At 41.2% G+C, this 14,108-nt stretch overlaps 1 long non-coding RNA gene across 1 annotated transcript; it reads right to left on the bottom strand.

Annotated features, from left to right (window-relative positions):
• Nucleotides 1-212: 212 nt before the first annotated feature.
• LOC148132285 (uncharacterized) lies at nucleotides 213-13,771 on the bottom strand. The gene is made up of 5 exons (XR_015747804.1): nucleotides 13,708-13,771; nucleotides 13,064-13,350; nucleotides 11,749-11,891; nucleotides 6,816-7,003; nucleotides 213-1,834 (listed from the first exon to the last, which is right to left on the bottom strand). It is a non-coding gene; the product is annotated as an uncharacterized LOC148132285 (long non-coding RNA).
• Nucleotides 13,772-14,108: the final 337 nt, after the last annotated feature.

Genomic DNA, 14,108 nt, shown 5'->3' with positions numbered 1-14,108 from the left:
TCAGAATTACAAAACGGTGGTTCTGTTTGGTTTTACAAGTAAATACTTCAGTCTTGCAAGCTTGGGGGGGGGGGGAAACATTGCAGAAAAGGGCCACTAGGTGGAAGCCTCTCCCCGACGGAAGAAATGGTATGCATCAATCAGATGGTGAGCGTGTGAAATCAAAGTGCAAGAAAATTCTGTAATGAGCTTTTCATACCCTACCTTTCCAACTCTTTGACTTGAACACTGGCCTTAACTATCAGAAAGTGTAACAACTTCAAGGTAAGTAATAGTGGGATCAAGAGCTGGGATCTAGGCTGATTTAATTAGCACAGGGATCAGTTGTGGGGGTAGGGGATGAGAAGCACAGAAGAAAGTAAGAGCATTTCAGTGGGGTGAGCTTCATTCTTATGTTAAACCCCTTTCACTACACTCACTCATAACGATAAAGCGTTACTGGAGAACGCAAACATCGCTTCTCCTTCCAGTGACAGCAGGAGGACAATAATGGAGAATGAGCAACTTGTTTATTGTCACTCTCCTCATCTGGCATCCCTCATCATCACCTTGCTGGCTTCATTTAGGAATTCAATCTCTGTCCAAGAATGCAGGAAGTTCAGCACCAGTCTCCTGTCCCTGCAAAATGTGGAAACTTTATGGGTAGAGGAAAGCAGAGAGAAATCCATCTGAGAATAATGAATGTAGATAAAGCACTAGTTAGAGGCAATGACACGGTTCCTCCCTCAAGGGGACTGCTCCCTTCTGGCCTTGTCAGAAGCAAAACCAAACTGGCGACAACACTTCGCGCTTTGGGATTCTGGAAGGCACCAGGCAGCTGGGCCCATGACCCGGCTGGTCTCAGAGACATCAAGACAGCACTACAACCCCAGCCGTGTATGCCAGGGAGTTGTGATTTATGCCCACCTAATTATATCCAGGCAGTGGCTGAAGTAACACTGCTGCTGTGGCAACAACCTGACCTTCACTCCTATCCAGAGAGACTCATGGGAATAAGAAAGCAGTCTTCTTGGCTTGATGGGGGCCTGAAATATCATTACATTCCGCCTGTCCTTCAAGACAGCTAAGAACAAGATGCTTGTATTTTTCAAGGTTGGGAGGAGGCATCATCCCAACCAATATCTCTTTTCTAAATCTTGTATATATGTCCCCAGTTTCATAAATGAAATCCAAGCTGGACGTCATGGAAAAGAGACAAGCTCCATGGTAGAGAATTATTTGCTGGATTTAAAGATGGGCAAAGGCAGATTAGCATGAAACCACATATCAGAAGATATGTTCCTTCTTGTGTAACTGAGTGACAACATCCAACAGTCCCTAACAATCTGGTCAAGGATGATTGATGTCTGGAAATATAGTTCAGCAAAGTTGGATGTTTCAAGTTCCCCATCCCTAAGAAATAGAAAAGATTGTTGCAAAGTATTGCTTGTCTTCTCCGCAAAGCCCCACTAAATATGGACTTGGGTAGATGCTTATAAAATTATAAATGTTGTGACAAAGGAGATCAAACTACCTTTCTGTTCTATAATGCTAACACTTAAGAGTCCTCCAGTAAATGGCTGGTTCAGAACAATAATTGCAATAAGTCACACTTTCAATGGTTATCTTTTGGCAGCCCCCACTTCGATATGAAAATCTATAGGAGAATTATATGTTGTCTTTCAGAGCTGCTAAAGAACAATATATACAGAGATTAGGGTGTATAACAACAAGAGAGATGCCTAGTTTCATCAATCCATCCATTTCATTCCATTTGTCTCCCATTATAATTCAATCAGGACTCCTGGTGCGGAGTATAATAATTAAACAGCCATGGTAACTACAAAAACAGCCCCTATGTAAATTAAGAAAAAGTCATAACTAATTTAACTCATGGGACATATCCCACTTTCATTAGTCACTATCAATCAACGCACAACAGTCTTAATCCATATGCTAATGTTCTGCTTGCGATGAAAAAAGCCTCAGGTTTAATTTTTGGCATCTCCTATGATATGGATCAGCAGCAGATATGCTAAAGAGATTAGAGGCAGCTGCAGGGTGGGATTTGACCAGTTGCACCTATTCGCTAGAACCAGTTGTTAACATTCTAAGCAGTTCGGAGAACCGGTTGTTAGAAAAAATTACTGGCCTAATCCTGTAAGGAAGGCAGGAAAGAAACATTCTGGTGTTGCTTACAGAAACTGCCTCTCCATTAACCCTCATTGTATTCTTGGCAGTACTAGACTTCCTGTCTCAGGAACGTCTCTGGAGTTTTTTTCCCTCTCCTTTGCTGGTACTTTGCTTGTGTGGAATGACCATTCAAAGTTACAATGGCACTGAAAAAAGTAACTTATGACCATTTTTCACACTTACGATTGTTACAGCATCCCCACAGTCATAAGAGGCCAGGTGAGGAGATGCATGCCTCGATGTGAGTGCTATTGAGTTGGCCACACCCAGCCAATAACATGACCACCAAGCCATGTCCACCCAGTCCCATGACCACCAAGCCATGCCCACCACCTAAACCACGCCCACAGAACCGGTTGTTAAAAATTTGAATCCCACCCCTGGGCAGCTGCCCTCAGTCCAACTAGGTTACATTGAGCTAGATGGACAAACAAGCAAAGCGGGATCGAGTAGCCATCTTTCATTAATTTAGCAGAAATCTATCTCTGTGCTGCCCCACAATTGTCTATCTTTTCCAACTAGGATCTATTTTCACCACCAACTAGGAATCCCCGAGAAAGAAGTGCATCTGATGTGGGAATGTTTTAAAGCTAAAAGGAAATTAATATTTTGTAAGCTTCCCATGGAATATTAAAGCATGCTGGTGTAAGGTTGAAGATATAAAAACAAATGTGAGTAAATAATTTCAGGGGACTTCGATATGCATAATGTTGAAGTCCACACTTCCACAAATGCACATATTGTACGTTGGAAGAGGTCCAAAGTGTTTTGACTTGGGAATAACATTCAGTCCTAAATTCAGGTTGGTTTATATTATTTTTTGAATAATATAACACAAATGCAATAGAAGAATGTTAGTTTAACTCCAGGGCTTTCAAACCGCCTACAATTTACAGCCATCTGCTGCCTGCATCATAAACATATTATTACATGTGTTTATCTGGCCTTTTAGACAATTTTCACAATCCACAGACATTTGCTAGGCTGACTGTAGCTGACGGGAGATGGAATCCAACATGGAAGCCCAGCAATATCCACTGGCCTATCCCACTAGACCTCCAAGAAGTTTGTCTGTTCCCAACAAAGAGCTGCAATTCCAACCTGCCCCCCGCTCCCGTGCAAAATGGGCTAACCTTCCTGCCTATATGACTTTCATATTTTGCAAAATTTACACGGAGCTAGTCCTGCCTTGGGCACAAAGCCAGCTGGATGATCTTGGGCCAGATCCTCTCTCTCCACTCCAGGAAACAGGCAAGGGCAAACCACGGCTGAAAACCTGGGCAAGAAAACTGCAGGGACTGATTCAGGCAGTCACCTGAAGTCAATATTAACAGGAAGGTTAAAAAAAAAAAAAACAAGCCATCTATCACTAGATATGTGATGGATTTCATAGATGATGATGACAACGACAACGTTGGACGGAGACTGAGAATCATACTTCAAAGGTAAGAAAGTTGATGATAGGCAACATTCTATTCAATCATTCTTTTGTCATTTGTAACCCCTATAGCGTATCTATACGGTTTTATTCTTAAAAGATATTTATAGGAAGATTAAAAACTAATATAAACTAATACAAAGCAAGAGAAACAAAAGAGAAATTAAAGAGAAAGGTAAAAGTGCAAGAAAGAAAATTAGAAGAAAGATAAAAGATACAGTGAAGTAGCTTCTGATCTTTACAGCAGTTATAAGTACAATTCTAAATGCGCCTCTTATGGTTACAACATAACCCCGTTCTTTCTATCATCAGTTCTGTCTAATCATCAGATCCATAAGTCATACCTCTCAGAAGGCTTCTTAATGTACAAAGACATTATTTATGTTTAAACTATATCAGGATTAGAGCCTGTAGTAGGCTGAGCAACGGGTTTCTGCTGAATTCTAGCACCCATTGCAGATGGGAAAATCCCGGCTAAAAACTATGCTCAGCGCAACTTGTGTTGCTGCTCTGCCTTCGGCAGCCATTAGGTGTCGCCCTTTCCCTGCTAGGCTCAGCCCAGGTGGCAGAGAGCGGCACCCATTCCCCCATGCCAGGCAGACCGTGGTGCCCATTATTTATACCTTTAATGGCTGCTGTACCATCTGCTTGGCTCCCATTAGCAATGCACGGCAAGGACATATTTCACCGGCAGCATTGGAATGATTGCGCTGAGTGCCTCGCAAGCTATGAATTTGCAGATGCGCTGCTCTCCATCATGGCAAGCTGGGAGTAAATGACACTGTCCTAGACCCCCCCCTCCCCTGCAGTGCCCAGACCCCCCTCTCACTCACCCCATATGTAGGGGGGACTCACTGATGCTGCAGAATTCCTACCCCAAGGAAGAAGTGAGGGTAGCCAAGTCTGCAAAACAGCATCCTAACTGTGCCTGGAGATGGGCTTCTTGTAAAATCTCAGTATGGACAAAGATTTATATCTAGGGCCAGACAAAATGATTGACTGCATGTACATTAAAATTTATTGAGGGCTCAGGTTAAGACCTGAGGAATATTGGATCCAGACCTCTTCAGGTGCTGATAGTTCAACTCTGTCTAAATGAGATTTGATATCTGAGAAGATCAGCAGATTTGAATGGGATGGCTGAGTATTGTGTGTAAAGGTAGTCCTTGACTTACGACCACAACTGAGCACAAAATTTCTGTTGCTAAGTGAGACATTTTGTTAAGTGACTTTTATGACCTTGAATTGTTAAGCCAATCGCTGCATTTGTTAAATTAGTTAGTTACACGACTGCTACACGATTGTGAAGTGAATCTGGCTTTCCCATTGACTTCGCTTGTCAGAAAGTTGTAAAAGGGAATCAAATGATCTCAGGACACTGCAACCGTCATAAATATGAGTCACTTGCCAGGCATCTGAATTTTGATCATGTGACCATGGGGATGCTGTAACAATCGTAAATGTGAAAAACGGTCATAAATTATTATTTTTTAGTGCTGTTGTATCTTTAAACAGTCACTAAATGAACTGTTGTAAGCCAAGGACTACCTGTATGCATGTGAGGACAGCGTCAATTGTCATATTCAGAGTTTGCTCTTGGGCATTAATTTGTCTCCAGATGCTCTGTTGGTAAGCTCCTAGTTCTTGTACTTGATTTTTTAACAACAATAAATAAACAGGAAGTGACAGGGGTGTTTGCAGGGAGCAGTCATAAAAGTCATCATAGTAGCCAAAGCATGTGATGGAAGGCCTGTTCTTTTTCACGTGCAATGATATGGTTGAGGTGGCCATCTTGACTTTTTTGCCTCTCTGCAAACCCTTTTGTCATGCCCCTGGTGGAGACTGACTCTGAGGGAGAGGAGGAACAGCCGACAGGGAGTGGAAGTGTGGCTCGGAAGGTTGTGGAGGAGGCTGGGGAAGGGCAGAGGCCAGCTGGACAGTCAGAGGAGGACCCAGGCCCATCCCCTCTCCATCCTAGCCCATGCAAGGAGGAGAGGATAAGGGAGAGACATGGTCTACTCAGAAAGAGAGAGCCTTGATCCTCTTCATGGGCTGCAGCTGTGACAACTGAATAAGAGGAAGGACATGCGTGGGAATATCTCTAGTTTATGGTTCCTCTCTGAGTTTGGCATCCTTCCCAGTGTGTGTTCTGTTATCTGTGGACGTCCTCCAGTCCTTATCTTGCCTGGTTTGTGTTATTTTTTCCCTCCTTCTTATAACTGCTTGTGTGGGAGTTTTTTGTCTTCAGTCAAGGATATTTGAAGCTTGGAAGCAAAGTGAAGGAATAAAAGGGCTTCACCAGGTTTTTGTGACTGTGTTTGTTTTGTATCCCCACCCTGGGTCATCACACCTTTTGACTGCAGGCTGTGAAGCGAGACGCCACCTTCAAAGATAATTCAGGGCATCATGAGGGATTGGTATGCCCCTAGGTAAATGAGTGTTATGTAACAAATTTCATGAACAAACAAGGAAGCCATTTTGTGAGTGCGCCCCCTGCCTTTCAACGTTCCCTCTGGGCCTGTAAGATGATGAATTGCATTCTTGTTCCTTCTCCCTATTTTGCACAAAATAACTCTGTGAGGTAATTTAAGCCAGTCCAAGCCTCCCGATGAGATTTTTGTCTAGGTGAAGAATTTAAACCGAGGCTTCCCCAGACTTAGTCTGACTCTTATCGCATCAGCTTGAGGTGATTTCTTCTCTGGTAACTTTGACTTTCTATTTAAGTAAATTTAAAAGCTAAATAAATAAGTAAGTAAATAAGTAAGTAAGTAAATAAATAAATAAATAAATAAATAAATAAATAGGCTTTCAGCTCTTTGCTCTGAAGCCACTGGGAAAAGTTTTCTGCAATTTGGTAGCAGTTGTTGTTATTGTTGTTGTTGTTGTTGTTGATCTCCCACATCTTAGCTTAAACAAAGCAATGCCTCTCAAACACCAGTTTTCCTCTTGTTCCAGTGGTTTTCTTACTGCCACCCAATTAGCCCAGTAAGAAGCAGCTCTCTCCATACACACACCTGCCCCAAGGTGGGTGTACATCAATAAACAATTGTAGTGAGCAAAAAGAATGATTCATAGATGCTCCTGAGAGGGTTACAGACATGTAATAGAGATGAATATGGTCCTGTCATTTCAAAACTTTCCAGATGGCTGTAAACCAGAATTATAAGCAAACTGTCTGACAATAGGTTGATTGCTTATCGCTTACCCGTGATCTGCTGGTTTATTGGCAACGTATGTGAGCTGTTACTTCCAGACCTACCCCACAATACATTGCTTCAATTCAACAATGGCTCTGAAAAGGACCGCTTAATAGGATTGCAACTGGGAGAATTCCTTGCTGGGGATTTTGTCTCAATAGGTTCCTGTTGCTTTTGTTCTGGAATGTGCCAGATGCTGTTGGGGCAAAAAGGAAAGGCGATCAAAAGATAAACTGAGATTAAGCTTTAGTGAAGAGGGAGTGCAATATCAGGTTAATTGAATCACCTCAGCTTCAACTACACCGTGGGAAGCCGTGGGGGGAAAAAACCAAATTGTACAAGTATTGGAATTTAAGAACTTAAGAAGCTACTTTATACCAGAGCAGTCTGTTGATTTAACCATGTGTTGCCTAATCTGACAGGGCCACGTCTTTAGATAGATAACTTTTTCTTAACCAGATTCTATTACCCAGGTTCTTTTGAGGCTGAGCCTTTTCCTGTTGCCATACCAATGTAATCAATCCCCAGCCTTTACTTGCTAAAAAAAACCAACCCTTTCTTTTCTTGAAGAGCATCTCTGCAGCTCATTCTGAGATCTCATATCCATTGTAATCAGCCTAAGGACATACACTATCATTTCCTACTCTATCAACTTTAAAAAAAGTATCTTAGGAAGAAAAAAAAATTCAGGCAAACCCCCTACTTTTAAAATAATCTTTTCCAATTTGGACTTCTGGTTTTTAGAATTATTAGCTAATAGGGAGGCTAGGGATGGTTAAGGGAACAAGGACGCCAGGTTGAAGAAGGCTAGCATCAATGATACTTCTCGGAATGATTTAGGACCCCACCTGGGAAAAGCGATCATTGAAGAATGATCAAGAACATTATCAATTCATTAGACAAGATGGCAAGGCCCATATCCATCTCTTGTCTTCCTGAAAATGGCCATATCCACCCTGGTAGCTATTTTGCAAATAAGCAAACTCTTTTTATGGTTCTAATTTATGAGACTCCTTCATAGATCAATGCCTTGTCTTGGTGAAGGGTCTTGCTTAACAACAATGAAAAGAAATCTCAACAAATAAATGCTCTGTCTTACATATTGGCAAAAAAATCAGAAAATAAAATACAAGCTGAATAGTCAAGACCTTGTTGATGACCCAAGCTCTGTAAAGGACCTTGGAATACTCACCTCTAATGATCTGAGTGCTAGAGCCCACTGCAACTACATAGCCAAAAAGGCATTAAGAGTTGTTAACCTAATCCTACGTAGCTTTTTCTCTGGTAATATCACACTACTAACCAGAGCATACAAAACATTTGCTAGACCAATACTCGAATACAGTTCATCAGTCTGGAACCCACATTACATATCTGATATTAGCACAATTGAGAAAGTCCAGAAATATTTCACAAGAAGAGCCCCTTTCCCCACGTTAAAAAATACACCAAGAAATTGAGACAAACCCCACTTAACCATGGTATCATTCAATGTTTGCCATGAAAACTTCAACCATGGACAGTACACAAAAGAAAAAAAACCACCTGCAAAACCAAAAGAGTGGTATGACCCCCGACCGGCCCACCCCCCCAGACATTGGCCCCCCCCCCAGGGGGGGGGGGGGGGGGCCCCCCCCCCCCCCCCCCCCCCCCCCCCCCCCTTTTTTTTTTTTTTTTTTTTTTTTTCCTTTCCCTTCTTTCCCCCACCCTCCCCTTTCTTTTAAAAAAAAACCACCCCCCCCCCCCCCCCCCCCCCCCACACCCCCACCAAAAAAACCACCCCCACCAAAACCAACCCCCAAAACAACCCCCCCCCCCCCCCCCCCCCCCCCCCCCCCCCCCCCCCGAAGATGAGCCCTCAGGTCAGAAGATGTCCAATATGCTACTGGGGAAGAGCAGAGGGCTAGTACTAATAGTGCCAGAAAGAATGAAGCTACTGGGTCAAAGCTAAAGGGACGCTCAGCTGTGGATGTATCTGGTGGTGAAAGGAAAGTCCGATGCTGTAAAGAACTATATTCCATAGGAACTTGGAATGTAAGATCCATGAATCAAGGCAAGCTGGACGTGGTCAAACAAAGGATGACAAGACTGAACATCTACAGCAGTACTGGGATACAATCCCCAAAATGACAGCATGATCTCAGTTCAAATCCAAGGCAAGCCATTCAACATCATAGTAGTCCAAGTCTATGCCCCAAGCACTGGTGCTGAAGAGGATGAAGTTGACCGGTTCTATGAAGCCCTACAACACCTTCTAGAATTAACACCAAAAAATGATGTCCTTATCATCATGGGGGATTGGAATGCTAAAGTAAGAAGCCAAGAGATAACCGGAATAACAGGCAAGTTTAGCCTTGGAGTACAAAATGAAGCAGGGCTAATAGAATTTTGTCAAGAGAGTATGATGATCATAGCAAACACTCCTTTCCAACAGCAAGTACAGTTGAGGGATCCCTTGGGTTGCATTGGGGAGGGACATATTTTGCTATCCTGCTCCATCTCCAGATCTTAGAGGTCAGACTGTTTCCTTGGGCTGTGTCCATGGAAGTGTGCAAACAGTGTCCCTCTCGCTAGGCCTATGAGCTCATCCATGGCTGAGAAATTACACAGATTCCTTATGCATCACTTTTAGCACCTCTTTGGGATGTTTGTTTTCCCTGTCGAACTGTATGTCTTGCAACACAAAGAAAACAAGCAGAGAAACACACTCCTGGCAACAAACAGGATACGGAAGTATTCTGGGCAGGGAGGGCGAGCAAGAACAAACAACAGTCTTGCTTAAGAAAAGACATGGCTGCTGATGACAAAGTATCTTATGGCATTTTAAAAATTAATCAACTTTATTATCAAAGATTTCCGGAAGCCAACCACAGATTGCAATCATGAACATACCAGTTAGGTGTAATGTGGACGTTCTTAATGGGTAACAGAGCTTGTAGTGTATACAGATAGTTATCCTAAGCAAATGAACAAAGGCACAGGTAGTCCTCGACTACAACAGTTCAGTTAGTGACTGTTCAAAGTTGCAGTAGCACTGAAAAAAAATGACTTGTGACCACTTGCCCCACGACCATTGCAGCATCCCAGTGGTCATCTGATCAAAATTCAGACACTTGGCAACTGACTCCTATTTATGACGGTTGCAGTGTCCCGGGGTCATGTGATCAGTTTTTGCGACCTTCTGACAAGCAATGGGGAAGCCATCTTAACGACCATGTTACTAACTTAACACCTCTGACGATTCACTTAACAAATGTGGCAGGAAAGGTTGTAACATGGGGCAAAACTCACTAAGCAAATATCTCACTTAGCAACATAAATCTTGGGCTCAATTGTGGTCATTAAATCGAGGACTATCTGTAGTGTAATAAGAAAGCTTGCTTTCTCTTTCATTCATGATAGATGAGTGGAAAATGAATCGGTCGAGATCTAATTAAATCTGTCTTTTTTATTCCTAAAGTTCAACAACTACTATTTCAAAAGATCCAGTCACTATATAGGAGAGCTTTTAATAACTAACATCATTAACAAGTCTGCTTCATTGCCTATCACTAAACTGAGCCTACCAAGGTTAAGTTTGTTAATATCTGAGAAATTGATTCATTTTTCACAGTAGTATTAACTGGAAATATCTACAGTAATCTGCTTGTTCATTAAATCATTTCTATTTCTTAGATTTGCACAACATTGATCAAAGAACCAGGCATAGGGGTTGGTTTTTCTCCACATAAAGAACCATAAGTTAGCCATTTGAATTACAGCACAATATGTTGTGTGAACCAGTGATAAATTACACTCCACTAAGATGCTAACCTTACTGTGCTTGGTTTGGTTTAAGTTAACATGTTTTACAAACACAAACTCCATGATTTATTAGCCAGGTTTACGATTTAGAATGGCAAATCCCTGGCCTCTGTCTTGCAGAACATTAATGGCTGGAACTTACAAGCTGTGATCAGAGAAAATCCTGATAGAAGCCATGGTTTGTAAGACACTGTGTTTGGCTTTACACAACAAATAAGCTAGCCACATCACAGCATACTACATCAGGTGAAGTTTACCATTGTATAGTAAAGCAAGGCAATTCCTGCTTCACTTCAGTTTTAAAGGACTGCGCTATATCTGCAAAAACTATTTCCTTTCGCTGATGAAAATGTAGGTTGCTTTCACCCTAATCATTTTTGGCTGATCTAATTGATATAATTAATTATGAGAATACAGATTAATCACACATTGTCTGAAAATGGGCATTTCCTGTACTATCCTGTTGATTTCTTTGAAGTCTTGGTTTTATATACAGTATATATAATGTGTGTGTGTGTGTGTGTGTGTGTGTGTGTGTGTGTGTATGATTCAATCATGTCGGATTCTCAGAGATTTTATGGAAAGTCCCTGAAGTTTTCTTGGCAGGATTCCCCTCCCCTCCCCATAAATGGTTTCTCCTTCCTTCCTTCCTTCCTAGGGCTGAGGGAACGTGACTGAGCCATGGTCTTACAGTTGGTTTTGTGGTTAAGGCAAGACTAGAACTCACAGTCTCCTGGTTTCTAGCCTAATGCCTGAACCACAATATCAAGCTGGCTTTGTGTTTGTACTTTCCCCAACATTAAATATAATTTCAGTTCCAATTATCCAGCATATCACCATTAATATATCTGACAGGAAAAATGGTGTATAAGTCAATTGTTTAATGACTGGTAAAAAAAATGTTTTTCTGGCTTCATAAACTGCATTTATTGACTATATTATTTTAACTGTGTTCTTCTGTTTAATCCCTTCCCCATTAACATAATTTTTGCCTTTTAGCTTTAGACTGATTCCACTTAAGTGCAATTGGACTAATGTACTGAAAAATCAGATAAAATGGCTTACATAAATGGCATGAGTATTCTTAACTTCAAAAAGACAATGAATAATTTAGACTACAGTCCGATCTACACATACTTGGGAATAAATCTCAGAGGTTTAATGGCTCCAAGGGCAATTTCAGACTTTTCCACTTCCATTTCCACTCTCCAGTCCTTTCAAACCAGCTTGAAGACAACCCATAGTAATCTTCGCTGCTGCCAAATCCCAAATGCTGAGAACTAAGAACAGAAAACAATTGAATTATGCCCTTGTCAGAGATTCTAGAACATCCCAAAATGTCATTTTATACAATACAATTGTCTGTTCATATTTAAGAAAAATCTGAATAGTTCTTGTACCATTTGACTACAAAGCTACAAAGCTGTCAAGCCACTGTTCCCATTGGAAGACTTTATACAGCAAGGGTAACTCAAGAAATTTCTGTAAATGAGGAAACAAGTCATCCATAAAATCAACAAAGCTGCAGTATTAAAAAAAAAGAAAAAAGTAGTTCAGCCCTCAAACACCACTAACATTAAATCACAGAGTTCTGGGAGTAGTTTTGAATTGGCACAGTGTCCGTGTGGTAGTAGCTTCTTACTTTTCAGTAAAGTTATATAATTTGCATTAAATAACTGATTTTCAAAGAGAATTGGCACTGATTAATTGTGGGTTGCAATCTATGTAAATAAAATGTGACTTATGAGAAAAGGCCCAGATTCTTTTTTGGTGGGGGGGGAGGTTGATGTTATGGTTTACTACTAGGTGAAATACCATTTGGTTTCCATTGTTAGCTAAGGTAAATTTAAAAAAAACACCTTAGGAACTGGTAAATGTTGTATGATAAAGAGAAACATGGAATAAGGAGGGCAAATGCAAAAGGAAGAAGGCATTTTTGTGACATACTATTAGCTTTCCACAAGTTATTTAAACTGGAGATCTGTCCACCCGTTTGTATTGGGGCACCTTGTCAGGGAATATTGTACTTTTTTCCCCCTATATTGTTTATTTAGTAAATGTATATGGCCGCCTATCACACACAAAGTGACTCTGGGCAGTGAACAACCATATTAGGAAACAGTTTGTACATAACATACTGAGGGTAAACTAAGCCATCAAGATCTGAGTGGCAAAATCCAAAGGACCAACAGATGACAGTGGTACACTATAAAAATAGTAACTGTTCTGTATCTCTATGCTACTATCTAGAGGTGATCCTAATCTTTAGCCCAGGTTTTATATTCCTAACATGGAGCCTAACTAATTCACTGCAACTTAGTTTGGGGTTCACATATAGAGGATTTTATTGTGAGAGTCTTGAAAAACTTAATCCAGGTGCCAATTTATATGAAGTTTATTGTGAGTAGTTGTAGGATCTGTCCCAATTGAGAAGACTGTTACATTAGGATACCTCTTTTGGGGAACATTTCACTTAAGCAGGTCCTATGTTATTCATCTTTTCTCCTTGGTTGCTTTTCCCAATAAGGCGGGTCCCATTTTGGAGAGCCTTGTCCCAGATTCTTCTACTTCTGATTGCGAACCTTCACAAGTATTTGGCGTACATTTCTTCCAGCTTTGCCAGAAAGAATCTGGTGCCTGTTACTTCTTGTTTCCAACATGTGCTCTGCCTTTTACTGATGCAGCAATCTTGATTTGTGACTCCACTAGGAATTATGGCCTGTGCTGTGTAAGTTTATCCTGCAAGGTATAAAAAAAAAAAACCCAACAACCAATAGGAAAAACACTGAGAACTTCTTTTGCTATAATGTCAGACTGGCATAAAATAAAGAGAAATACACAGCTGGAAGGAGCCAACACAGTTGATCAAACGAACCTTCTTGCGCTGGTATCCATTTCTGTAAAGCCTGCACTTACCACGCCTGTAAGAATGATTTACACAAATCTTAAATGGGCAAAGATTTTACCAACCATTTACTTCAACAACTAAATTCCTGCAATCAAAGGCTTAAGTACAAGATTTCTAACCCAGCTTTAGAGTGTTTATCCTCCTTTGTATTAATATATTTTAAAGATTTTTTATTTTATTTTCTGTACCGTCAATTCTGGGGTGCTCAAGTCATGTCTGAGGTGGTGTGCAGGGGGTGGGATTCAATCGGTGTTGCTACTGGTTCGGGCTCAAAAAAAAATAAGACCCGGCCTTATTATATGAGAAACACGGTATCTTAACCTCAGCTGTGCCGCACAAAGCAGCTGAGGTTGAAAAAGCAGGAAATAAAGGACAGGTAAGAGTCCGAGCAGACGGGTGGGTCAAACAGCAGCAAACACAGAACCGGTTTGGTGTCTGCTGCTTTCAGAGCTACCGGTTCTATAGAGCCATGCAGAACCAGTAGCATCCCACCCCTGGTGGTATGCAATCATAATAAAACCATGCCATGCTTCTAAAATAGAATAAAGCATCTAGAAGATAAAATAGCAATAAATAATCTAGATACACT

This window comes from Notechis scutatus, chromosome 2 (assembly GCF_049901735.1).
Source record: "Notechis scutatus isolate UNSWTSFEM ecotype Mainland chromosome 2, rNotScu1.2, whole genome shotgun sequence".
Taxonomy (NCBI): domain Eukaryota; kingdom Metazoa; phylum Chordata; class Lepidosauria; order Squamata; family Elapidae; genus Notechis; species Notechis scutatus.
This window is presented reverse-complemented; position numbering and strand designations above follow the sequence as displayed.